General features: G+C 56.9%; 2 protein-coding genes across 8 annotated transcripts in view; one reads left to right on the forward strand and one right to left on the reverse strand.

Moving 5' to 3' along the window:
- Window positions 1-12,382, forward strand: part of LOC128412017 (zinc finger protein 420-like) — a 983,187-nt gene that overhangs the window by 244,311 nt on the left and 726,494 nt on the right. The gene's annotated exons all lie outside the window — the stretch shown is intronic.
- LOC128412029 (zinc finger protein 91-like) overlaps window positions 1-12,382 on the reverse strand; it is a 78,353-nt gene that overhangs the window by 13,320 nt on the left and 52,651 nt on the right. Inside the window, exons 1-2 of one of the 3 annotated variants that reach the window (XM_053384816.1) lie at window positions 5,012-5,218; window positions 847-973 (exon numbers count right to left, since the gene is read on the reverse strand). The exons of 1 other annotated variant lie outside the window; for it this stretch is intronic. The gene's annotated coding sequence lies outside the window, so the exon portion shown is untranslated. Of the gene's footprint in view, window positions 1-846; window positions 974-4,849; window positions 5,219-12,382 lie in introns of those variants that run through there. One more of the 3 variants, XM_053384817.1, reaches the window with a different exon arrangement.

Here is a 12,382-nt window from a genome sequence, read left to right on the forward strand (position 1 = left end):
TCCATGTCATGTTGCTGCTGTGTGCAAAAGGTGGTTTCAAGAGAATCAATTCCACTGCTGGAATGGACTGGGAATAGCCCAGACCTTAACCAAATTGAAAATCTATGGAGCCAACTAAAGAAACTTGTTAGTCAGAAGCAATAAAGCCTAATTAATAGAGGCAATAATTCCATCTTTGCTTCACATTATTACAGCTGCAGAACTCAAAAACTTGCTTCACTCCATGGGAAAGCGTTGTAAGACCAGACTTAAAGTTTCCCAAACTCAGTATTAATTGACATGGTGAGAATTTCTGTTAGAAGATTGGCAGATGAAAATGATGGACTTTGCATATCTGGTGACACTGACAGGAAAAATTCAAAACCAGCACGATTAAGGATTCCAAAAGGGTTGGAGTAAATTTATACGATATCTGAAAGATTATTGTAAGCAATTAACATCACTAGCAGGGTTGTCTGAAGACTTGTAATGAGAAAATTTCTACCTTTCTATATTTAAATCTTGAGACATTCTGTAATGAGTGTAATGAGAATTGGAAAATGTACAAATTGCAATGATTTAAATGTTAATTTCGAAATCTGAGGCAGGAGGGAAGGAAGTCGAGGCTCCAAAGAGCCAGGGGGGGTGTAGCGGATAATGATGATACAATATTAAATGGAAAATAATTTTAAAAATTATATACATAAGAAAAACAGTAATTTATTGTTCAAGGTTTATTGTGGGGGTGTTAGGTTCCCAGGTGTTGTAGGGGGCGCTGTTGAGCTCTGTGGAAATGTATGAGGTTTGTCACATAGAGGTATTTTTTGAATTTCCAGGCAGATAGGACGATCCCACAGGGAGCCTTACCAAGAAAGGCCACGATCCCACGATTCTCCTCCATGACGTCCTTATGCAGAGCTCTCTGGTCAGGATCCAGCAACGCCCACTCCTCGTCCGTGAAACGGACAGCGACGTCTTCAAAGCACACTGGACCCTAAAAGAAAAAGGGAAATGTGCTCCTCTGAGCCAGCGGAAATATGACATGCTACACAATGCTCTGTCTCCTTCCTTCCTGTTAATTGCTGCGTTGTTTCAATAGGATTGTTTTGCTGCACATTTGTATTATGGATGCCTATTTTGACGTTTTAATTGAATTCTTTTATTCTGTGTTTTAATTACGGACATTCATCTTTGTGCAAATAGGTGGTAATCCTCCTGGTGGGTTTCAAGTTATTCTGCCTACGCAGGGATTCCAGTTTCCCCAATGGAAGGATCCACTTTCTCCTCTCCTCGTGAGTTGTTCTGGGGAGGTTCCCTCCCAGTGCCCTAGAGCCAAAGTCAAGGGGTTCAAGGGGGCATGGAGAGGGGGAGGAGTGGGGGCAGGCTATATTTCGCAGCAGATGGGGCTGGCTAGGTGAATCCTGGCCACTATTTGTTCTCGTCTGTCCACTGCATAGAAGCCGATTCTAGCATTCAGTGATTAATCTAGAAATAAAAGAAGCCTACTTTGGATGGCCATCTGTCTTGGATTATCTAGCTGAGACTCCTGCAATGCAGGGGGTTGGACTTGATGACCTTTGGGGTCCCTTTCAACTCTTGGATTCCATGAAAACATCAACTACAGATGAATCCTACTGGCGATATTCAGAAGGCTGGAGTCATAGAGTTATCTGGGCAGGAAATCCCACACTTCACAGCTGGAGTTAACTCCTTATCAGCAAGAATATGATATTCACAGACTTGGCTGAGTTTCAGGCCGAATGAGAAGAGCAGCTCATTCCTGGAGGATCTGTCAGTTTGCATTTCTTAGTGCAGAAAGTATGGATCTGATATTGATATTTCCTATACTAATTCATTCAAGAGGGTTCCGGAAGCTTCTCTGCGTCAAAGAAACAAGCAGAAAGTTCCTGGTGTTTGGGTTATTCCTTCAGAGAAGCTGAGTACAGCTGGGTTAAAGTGGTTCTGTCATCTCTTCTGTCAAAGTCATGCTGACTATAAGAAGAGGCCAGAAGGAGCCTGGGTTTCACTTTCTCTCTCTCTCTCTCTTCCTTCTGGTGTTCTGTACATAGTATGTGTTAAGGTTAAGGTTAAGTGTTAAGGTTTAGACTTATAAGAAGTTTCGGTAAATTTAGGTAAGTTTAGGTTAAGTCTGCTGCAACTGGATTTCTTATGCACAAGGCCAATCCTGAATGTTTTGGATTTGATGCTCATTTGCCTTCAATAGCAGTAAAGCTCCGCCGGATGAAATACAATTGCCTCTGGTCTATTTTTGGGAATCCTATAACGTGTTTAGGTTTCACTCTGCTAACTATACATTGGAGTTCTGCTCTGGATCGATATTGAGTCAAATTCCATGTCAGGGTCTTCCTTCACGAAATCAGCTGCTGAGAGTGAAGTCCCCTGGCTCCCCACAGCTTTCCAAGTCCCCTCCGCTCTGGGGTTCAAACGATCCAACAGTGCAGCCTGCCTTTGCTCCTCCATTTTCATTTCAGGCTTGAAGAGACAAGCAGGGAGGGGGGCTTCTTGCAGAAGGAGAGGGAGCCAGGGTCTTTTGCCTCACCATCCCCACTACTGACTCCCTGTTGCTACTCAGCTTGGGGGGGGGAGTGTCCCCGGATTCATTGAAAAATATCTGGTAACCATACTCTAGCCCTCCTAGAAGGAAGATTGCAATGCAAAATGTGGAGGCAACGGAAGGGATTTATGTGATGTGAATCAGCCTGGTTGCTCCTGCCTTCCAGTAAATAATAATAATAATAATAATAATAATAATAATAATAATAATACTGCATGCCAAGCAGATGCTCGTTCCCCATATTTCACTAGCCTTTCAACGTTATTCTATTAGCAACTGTGGAGATTCCACCTGCCTCTTTCGAAAGGAGAAAACTCACCTGATTAAAGGATTTGAGGTGATGTATCATTTATAGGGTAAATTTTATAGAGGTGGGTAAAACCTCAGTGCCCAGGACTTGCCGATTGCATGGTCGGCGGTTCGAATCCCCGCGGCGGGGTGAGCTCCCGTCTTTCGGTCCCAGCTCCTGCCCACCTAGCAGTTCGAAATCACACTTAAGTGCAAGTAGATGAATAGGTACCGCTTTATAGCGGGAAGGTAAACGGCGTTTCCGTGTGCTGCGCTGGTGCTGGCTCGCCAGAGCAGCTTCGTCACGCTGGCCACGTGACCCGGAAGTGTCTCCGGACAGCGCTGGCCCCCGGCCTCTTAAGTGAGATGGCTGCACAACCCTAGAGTCGGACACGACTGGCCCGTACGGGCAGGGGTACCTTTACCTTTACCTATCATTTGTATACAGTGGTACCTCGGGTTAAGTACTCAATTTGTTCTGGAGGTCCGTTCTTAACCTGAAACTGTTCTTAATCTGAAGCACCACTTTAGATAATGGGGCCTCCTGCTGCTGCCGTGCCACCGGAGCATGATTTCTGTTCTCATCCTGAAGCAAATTTCTTAACCCAAGGTACTATTTCTGGGTTAGCAGAGTCTGTAACCTGAAGCATATGTAACCTGAAGCGTATGTAACCCGAGGTACCACTGTACTTTTTATGAGTTCTATGTTTTCAATGTTCCTGAGATCTTTTGATGAAGGGTGGTATATCAATTCAATTAACAACAACAACATCTAATATTATTATTATTTATACCCCGCCCACCTGGCTGGTCTTCCCCAGCCACTCTGGGAGGCTTCCAACAAAATATTAAAATACAGTAATCCATCAAACGTTAAATGCTTCCGTAAAGTAAATGCATGAATTTGGAACTGACTGACAAAGGAGTCATTTGTATCTTGTGGAAAATGGATGCTTGGCTCTAGTGGGGGTCCTCATCCGGGGGTCCTCAGGAGTTGCTCCCCCCACCCCCACTTCTGGGCACATTTCTCCCCTGCTTCTGTCTCCTTTTCTTGCACTTGGACTCTCTGCCGCTCTCAAGACAGACTCCTGGGGTGGGGCCCCTTTTTCTTTGCTCCGAGGGCCAGCTAAATTTATATTCTTTGCTGTTAACCATATTCCCAAATACTTGCATTGCAATTCTTCCACCATATCTTAAACTGTATTTTTACTTAACCCTTTCATCTTGGCGTTACTAAGTTTAAAACCAGCTAGTTGCCCAAATTCTATTTTCTTTTCTTGCACTTGGACTCTGCCACTTTCAAGACAGACACCTGGGGTGGGGTCCCTTTTTCTTTGCTCTGAGGGCCAGGTATGTATCTAGTCAACCCCCTGAGGGCCAAGTGGACGGGGACAAAGACATCTCCCTTGAAATTTAGGCGGCCAATTTATTATGATTATTCTCTTAGATGGCTTAACACACACACAGCAATTGATGCCGAGGTCCCTGGAGGCTCAGGGAGTAGCAGCGCCCATTTCCGGCTGCTTTTCCAGCAACAATCCCTTTGGGAGAGAGAGGATGTGGTCCTGGGATGCCCTGCTCTGGGTGCGAGGGGATGGCTGCCGTGGCCTCCGTGGGGAGCTGCCCTGGGAGACACTGGGAAACTGGTCCCCAATGCAGCAGCCAGACTCTGGGCTGGGATCCCTCTCTTTATCCCTGGCCTCTCTTTTCCACCTTCTTTTGGGGGGGGGCTAGTCCACCTCCTCGTCCAGCTTTGGAAAACCATATGCACATGTTCCCTCTGTTGTGCAGTGATGCTGAGCGACGTCACACAGAGTCAAAGTCCCAGGGACTCCTTTGTTTGAAGAAGGAGATTTCAGGGGAGTCATTGTTTTTCTGAAGGGGGGGGCGGAAGTCCAAATGAGTTTGGGATCCTCTGCTCTCCAGGAAGGAGAGCGTGGCAGCCCTGGCCCCTCCCTGATCAGGCCCCCCAGGCCTCCTCCCCTGCTGCAGCCCTGGGACCCCCACCAGATCCCAGAGAGAGAGGAGACTCACCAGATCCCAGAGAGAGAGGAGACTCACCAGATCCCAGAGAGAGAGGAGACCCACCAGATCCCAGAGAGAGAGGAGACTCACCAGATCCCAGAGAGAGAGGAGACTCACCAGATCCCAGAGAGAGAGGAGACTCACCAGATCCCAGGAGGGGGCAGCGAGGCAGCCCTTGCAGGAGGGACACCCAAGCAGGAAAGGACTGGGGAGGGAGGGGCCTTGGCTGAGGAGGACTTGGCCCCCCCTTGCTTCCTGTCCTCTCTAGGAAGGCAGCTCGGTTCCCTTTAACCCTTGCAAGGCCAGTCCCCCTCCTCAGCCCTCTCTCGCTCTCTCCATCATCGCACAATCCCAGAACTGGCCTCTGAGAAGAGAAGCCTCCCTGGCAAAGACCCTGATGCTGGGAAAGAGAGGAGGCCTGGCCTGACGAAGAGGCGGGAAGACTAAGGAAGAAGAAGAGCCTGGCTGCCTGGGAAGCCGGAAACCTCATCCTGTCCTCTCTAGGAAGGCAGCTCGGTTCCCTTTAACCCTTGCAGTGCCGAGTCCCCCAGCTCAGCCCCCCCCCCTTGCATTGCACACTCACGTGGCCAGGGCAGAACTCTGATTTCTATTCATTTCTGTTCTTTTTAATGTCTCTAAGGGGGCAGCTGCCCCCTGGCTCCGCCTATGGCAAGGTGTGCTTTTGGGGGGGGGCCTTTGGCTCTTGGCTGGGCTCTGAGCATCTCCCTCGGTCCCTTTCGGGGGGCCTTTGGCTCTTGGCTGGGCTCTGAGCATCTCCCTCGGTCCCTTTCGGGGGGCCTTTGGCTCTTGGCTGGGCTCTGAGCATCTCCCTCGGTCCCTTTTGGGGGGACCTTGGCTCTTGGCTGGGCTCTGAGCATCTCCCTTGGTCCCTTTGGGGGGGGCCTTTGGCTCTTGGCTGGGCTCTGAGCATCTCCCTCGGTCCCTTTTGGGGGGGGCCTTTGGCTCTTGGCTGGGCTCTGAGCATCTCCCTCGGTCTCTTTTTGGGGGGGCCTTTGGCTCTTGGCTGGGCTCTGAGCATCTCCCTCGGTCCCTTTGGGGGGGGGCTTTGGCTCTTGGCTGGGCTCTGAGCATCTCCCTCGGTCCCTTTTGGGGGGACCTTGGCTCTTGGCTGGGCTCTGAGCATCTCCCTTGGTCCCTTTGGGGGGGGCCTTTGGCTCTTGGCTGGGCTCTGAGCATCTCCCTCGGTCCCTTTTGGGGGGCCTTTGGCTCCTGGCTGGGCTCTGAGCATCTCCCTCGGTCCCTTTGGGGGGGGGCCTGTGGCTCCTGGCTGGGCTCTGAGCATCTCCCTCGGTCCCTTTTGGGGGGCCTTTGGCTCTTGGCTGAGCTCTGAGCATCTCCCTCGGTCCCTTTTGGGGGGCCTTTGGCTCCTGGCTGGGCTCTGAGCATCTCCCTCGGTCCCTTTGGGGGGGGGCCTTTGGCTCTTGGCTGGGCTCTGAGCATCTCCCTCGGTCCCTTTTGGGGGGCCTTTGGCTCCTGGCTGGGCTCTGAGCATCTCCCTCGGTCCCTTTTGGGGGGACCTTGGCTCTTGGCTGGGCTCTGAGCATCTCCCTCGGTCCCTTTGGGGGGGGCCTTTGGCTCTTGGCTGGGCTCTGAGCATCTCCCTCGGTCCCTTTGGGGGGGCCTTTGGCTCCTGGCTGGGCTCTGAGCATCTCCCTCGGTCCCTTTTGGGGGGCCTTTGGCTCTTGGCTGAGCTCTGAGCATCTCCCTCGGTCCCTTTTGGGGGGCCTTTGGCTCCTGGCTGGGCTCTGAGCATCTCCCTCGGTCCCTTTGGGGGGGGGCCTTTGGCTCCTGGCTGAGCTCTGAGCATCTCCCTCGGTCCCTTTCGGGGGGGGCCTTTGGCTCCTGGCTGGGCTCTGAGCATCTCCCTCGGTCCCTTTTTTGGGGGGCCTTTGGCTCTTGGCTGGGCTCTGAGCATCTCCCTCGGTCCCTTTTTTGGGGGCCCTTTGGCTCTTGGCTGGGCTCTGAGCATCTCCCTCGGTCCCTTTGGGGGGGGGCTTTGGCTCTTGGCTGGGCTCTGAGCATCTCCCTCGGTCCCTTTGGGGGGGGGCCTTTGGCTCTTGGCTGGGCTCTGAGCATTTCCCTCGGTCCCTTTGGGGGGGCCTTGGCTCTTGGCTGGGCTCTGAGCATCTCCCTCAGTCCCTTTTTTGGGGGGCCTTTGGCTCTTGGCTGGGCTCTGAGCATCTCCCTCGGTCCCTTTTTTGGGGGCCCTTTGGCTCTTGGCTGGGCTCTGAGCATCTCCCTCGGTCCCTTTTGGGGGGGCCTTTGGCTCTTGGCTGGGCTCTGAGCATCTCCCTCGGTCCCTTTTTTGGGGGCCCTTTGGCTCTTGGCTGGGCTCTGAGCATCTCCCTCGGTCCCTTTTTTGGGGGGCCTTTGGCTCTTGGCTGGGCTCTGAGCATCTCCCTCGGTCCCTTTTTTGGGGGCCCTTTGGCTCTTGGCTGGGCTCTGAGCATCTCCCTCGGTCCCTTTTTTGGGGGGCCTTTGGCTCTTGGCTGGGCTCTGAGCATTTCCCTCGGTCCCTTTGGGGGGGGCCTTGGCTCTTGGCTGGGCTCTGAGCATCTCCCTCGGTCCCTTTTGGGGGGGCCTTTGGCTCCTGGCTGGGCTCTGAGCATCTCCCTCGGTCCCTTTGGGGGGGGCCTTTGGCTCTTGGCTGGGCTCTGAGCATCTCCCTCGGTCCCTTTTTTGGGGGGGCCTTTGGCTCTTGGCTGGGCTCTGAGCATCTCCCTCGGTCCCTTTGGGGGGGCCTTTGGATCTTGGCTGGGCTCTGAGCATCTCCCTCGGTCCCTTTTTGGGGGGACCTTGGCTCTTGGCTGGGCTCTGAGCATCTCCCTCGGTCCCTTTGGGGGGGGGCCTTTGGCTCTTGGCTGGGCTCTGAGCATCTCCCTCGGTCCCTTTTTTGGGGGGGCCTTTGGCTCTTGGCTGGGCTCTGAGCATCTCCCTCGGTCCCTTTGGGGGGGCCTTTGGATCTTGGCTGGGCTCTGAGCATCTCCCTCGGTCCCTTTGGGGGGGCCTTTGGATCTTGGCTGGGCTCTGAGCATCTCCCTCGGTCCCTTTGGGGGGGGCCTTTGGCTCTTGGCTGGGCTCTGAGCATCTCCCTCTGTCCCTTTTGGGGGGGGCCTTTGGCTCTTGGCTGGGCTCTGAGCATCTCCCTCGGTCCCTTGGGGGGGGCTTTGGCTCCTGGCTGGGCTCTGAGCATCTCCCTCGGTCCCTTTGGGGGGGGGGCTTTGGCTCTTGGCTGGGCTCTGAGCATCTCCCTCGGTCCCTTTTGGGGGGGGCCTTTGGCTCTTGGCTGGGCTCTGAGCATCTCCCTCGGTCCCTTTGGGGGGGGGCTTTGGCTCTTGGCTGGGCTCTGAGCATCTCCCTCGGTCCCTTGGGGGGGCCTTTGGCTCTTGGCTGGGCTCTGAGCATCTCCCTCGGTCCCTTTGGGAGGGGCCTTTGGCTCTTGGCTGGGCTCTGAGCATCTCCCTCGGTCCCTTTGGGGGGGCCTTTGGCTCTTGGCTGGGCTCTGAGCATCTCCCTCGGTCCCTTTTTTGGGGGGCCTTTGGCTCTTGGCTGGGCTCTGAGCATCTCCCTCGGTCCCTTTTTTGGGGGCCCTTTGGCTCTTGGCTGGGCTCTGAGCATCTCCCTCGGTCCCTTTTTTGGGGGGCCTTTGGCTCTTGGCTGGGCTCTGAGCATTTCCCTCGGTCCCTTTGGGGGGGGCCTTGGCTCTTGGCTGGGCTCTGAGCATCTCCCTCGGTCCCTTTTGGGGGGGCCTTTGGCTCTTGGCTGGGCTCTGAGCATCTCCCTCGGTCGCTTTGGGGGGGGCCTTTGGCTCTTGGCTGGGCTCTGAGCATCTCCCTCGGTCCCTTTGGGGGGGCCTTTGGCTCTTGGCTGGGCTCTGAGCATCTCTCTCGGTCCCTTTGAGGGGCCTTTGGCTCTTGGCTGGGCTCTGAGCATCTCCCTCGGTCCCTTTGGGGGGGCCTTTGGCTCCTGGCTGGGCTCTGAGCATCTCCCTCGGTCCCTTTGGGGGGGGCCTTTGGCTCTTGGCTGGGCTCTGAGCATCTCCCTCGGTCCCTTTTTTGGGGGGGCCTTTGGCTCTTGGCTGGGCTCTGAGCATCTCCCTCGGTCCCTTTGGGGGGGCCTTTGGATCTTGGCTGGGCTCTGAGCATCTCCCTCGGTCCCTTTGGGGGGGCCTTTGGATCTTGGCTGGGCTCTGAGCATCTCCCTTGGTCCCTTTGGGGGGGGCCTTTGGCTCTTGGCTGGGCTCTGAGCATCTCCCTCTGTCCCTTTTGGGGGGGGCCTTTGGCTCTTGGCTGGGCTCTGAGCATCTCCCTCGGTCCCTTGGGGGGGGCTTTGGCTCCTGGCTGGGCTCTGAGCATCTCCCTCGGTCCCTTTGGGGGGGGGGCTTTGGCTCTTGGCTGGGCTCTGAGCATCTCCCTCGGTCCCTTTTGGGGGGGGCCTTTGGCTCTTGGCTGGGCTCTGAGCATCTCCCTCGGTCCCTTTGGGGGGGGGGCTTTGGCTCTTGGCTGGGCTCTGAGCATCTCCCTCGGTCCCTTGGGGGGGCCTTTGGCTCTTGGCTGGGCTCTGAGCATCTCCCTCGGTCCCTTTGGGGGGGGGCTTGGCTCTTGGCTGGGCTCTGAGCATCTCCCTCGGTCCCTTTGGGGGGGCCTTTGGATCTTGGCTGGGCTCTGAGCATCTCCCTCGGTCCCTTTGGGGGGGCCTTTGGATCTTGGCTGGGCTCTGAGCATCTCCCTCGGTCCCTTTGGGGGGGGCCTTTGGCTCTTGGCTGGGCTCTGAGCATCTCCCTCTGTCCCTTTTGGGGGGGGCCTTTGGCTCTTGGCTGGGCTCTGAGCATCTCCCTCGGTCCCTTGGGGGGGGCTTTGGCTCCTGGCTGGGCTCTGAGCATCTCCCTCGGTCCCTTTGGGGGGGGGGCTTTGGCTCTTGGCTGGGCTCTGAGCATCTCCCTCGGTCCCTTTTGGGGGGGGCCTTTGGCTCTTGGCTGGGCTCTGAGCATCTCCCTCGGTCCCTTTGGGGGGGGGCTTTGGCTCTTGGCTGGGCTCTGAGCATCTCCCTCGGTCCCTTGGGGGGGCCTTTGGCTCTTGGCTGGGCTCTGAGCATCTCCCTCGGTCCCTTTGGGGGGGGGCTTGGCTCTTGGCTGGGCTCTGAGCATCTGCCTCGGTCCCTTTGGGGGGGCCTTTGGCTCTTGGCTGGGCTCTGAGCATCTCCCTTGGTCCCTTTGGGGGGGGCCTTTGGCTCTTGGCTGGGCTCTGAGCATCTCCCTCGGTCCCTTTGGGGGGGGCCTTTGGCTCTTGGCTGGGCTCTGAGCATCTCCCTCGGTCCCTTTGGGGGGGCATTTGGCTCTTGGCTGGGCTCTGAGCATCTCCCTCGGTCCCTTGGGGGGGGCCTTTGGCTCTTGGCTGGGCTCTGAGCATCTCCCTTGGTCCCTTTGGGGGGGGCCTTTGGCTCTTGGCTGGGCTCTGAGCATCTCCCTCGGTCCCTTTGGGGGGGGCATTTGGCTCTTAGCTGGGCTCTGAGCATCTCCCTCGGTCCCTTTGGGGGGACCTTGGCTCTTGGCTGGGCTCTGAGCATCTCCCTCGGTCCCTTTTAGGGGGGCCTTTGGCTCCTGGCTGGGCTCTGAGCATCTCCCTCGGTCCCTTTGGGGGGACCTTGGCTCTTGGCTGGGCTCTGAGCATCTCCCTCGGTCCCTTTTGGGGGGGCCTTTGGCTCTTGGCTGGGCTCTCAGCATCTCCCTCGGTCCCTTTTGGGGGGGCCTTTGGCTCTTGGCTGGGCTCTGAGCATCTCCCTCGGTCCCTTTTGGGGGGGCCTTTGGCTCTTGGCTGGGCTCTGAGCATCTCCCTCGGTCCCTTTTGGGGGGGCCTTTGGCTCTTGGCTGGGCTCTCAGCATCTCCCTCGGTCCCTTTGGGGGGGCCTTTGGCTCTTGGCTGGGCTCTGAGCATCTCCCTCGGTCCCTTTGGGGGGACCTTGGCTCTTGGCTGGGCTCTGAGCATCTCCCTCGGTCCCTTTTAGGGGGGCCTTTGGCTCCTGGCTGGGCTCTGAGCATCTCCCTCGGTCCCTTTTGGGGGGGCCTTTGGCTCTTGGCTGGGCTCTCAGCATCTCCCTCGGTCCCTTTTGGGGGGGCCTTTGGCTCTTGGCTGGGCTCTGAGCATCTCCCTCGGTCCCTTGGGGGGGGCCTTGGCTCCTGGCTGGGCTCTGAGCATCTCCCTCGGTCCCTTGGGGGGGGCCTTGGCTCCTGGCTGGGCTCTGAGCATCTCCCTCGGCCCCTTTGGGGGGGGCCTTGGCTCCTGGCTGGGCTCTGAGCATCTCCCTCGGTCCCTTTTTGGGGGGATTTTGGCTCTTGGCTGGGCTCTGAGCATCTCCCTCGGTCCCTTGGGGGGGCCTTGGCTCCTGGCTAGGCTCTGAGCATCTCCCTCGGTCCCTTTTTGGGGGGACCTTGGCTCTTGGCTGGGCTCTGAGCATTTCCCTCGGTCCCTTTTGGGGGGGCCTTTGGCTCTTGGCTGGGCTCTGAGCATCTCCCTCGGTCCCTTTTGGGGGGGGCCTTTGGCTCTTGGCTGGGCTCTGAGCATTTCCCTCAGTCCCTTTGGGGGGGCCTTTGGCTCTTGGCTGGATTCTGAGCATCTCCCTCGGTCCCTTTGGGGGGGGGCTTTGGCTCTTGGCTGGGCTCTGAGCATCTCCCTCGGTCCCTTTGGGGGGGTCTTTGGCTCTTGGCTGGATTCTGAGAATCTCCCTCGGTCCCTTTGGGGGGGGGGCTTTGGCTCTTGGCTGGGCTCTGAGCATCTCCCTCGGTCCCTTTGGGGGGGCCTTTGGCTCTTGGCTGAGCTCTGAGCATCTCCCTCGGTCCCTTTTGGGGGGGCCTTTGGCTCTTGGCTGGGCTGTGAGCATCTCCCTCGGTCCCTTTGGGGGGGGGCTTGGCTCTTGGCTGGGCTGTGAGCATCTCCCTCGGTCCCTTTTGGGGGGCCTTTGGCTCTTGGCTGGATTCTGAGCATCTCCCTTGGTCCCTTTGGGGGGGGGCCTTTGGCTCTTGACTGGGCTCTGAGCATCTCCCTCGGTCCCTTTTGGGGGGGCCTTTGGCTCTTGGCTGGGCTCTGAGCATCTCCCTCGGTCCCTTTGGGGGGGCCTTTGGCTCTTGGCTGGGCTCTGAGCATTTCCCTCGGTCCCTTTGGGGGGGGCCTTTGGCTCTTGGCTGGGCTCTGAGCATCTCCCTCGGTCCCTTTTTGGGGGGACCTTGGCTCTTGGCTGCGCTCTGAGCATCTCCCTCGGTCCCTTTTGGGGGGGACCTTGGCTCTTGGCTGAGCTCTGAGCATCTCCCTCGGTCCCTTTTTGGGGGGACCTTGGCTCTTGGCTGGGCTCTGAGCATCTCCCTCGGTCCCTTTGGGGGGGCCTTTGGCTCTTGGCTGAGCTCTGAGCATCTCCCTCGGTCCCTTTGGGGGGGCCTTTGGCTCTTGGCTGGGCTCTGAGCATCTCCCTCGGTCCCTTTGGGGGGGCCTTTGGCTCTTGGCT

The sequence above is a fragment of the Podarcis raffonei genome, chromosome 4 (assembly GCF_027172205.1).
Source record: "Podarcis raffonei isolate rPodRaf1 chromosome 4, rPodRaf1.pri, whole genome shotgun sequence".
NCBI classification, from domain to species: domain Eukaryota; kingdom Metazoa; phylum Chordata; class Lepidosauria; order Squamata; family Lacertidae; genus Podarcis; species Podarcis raffonei.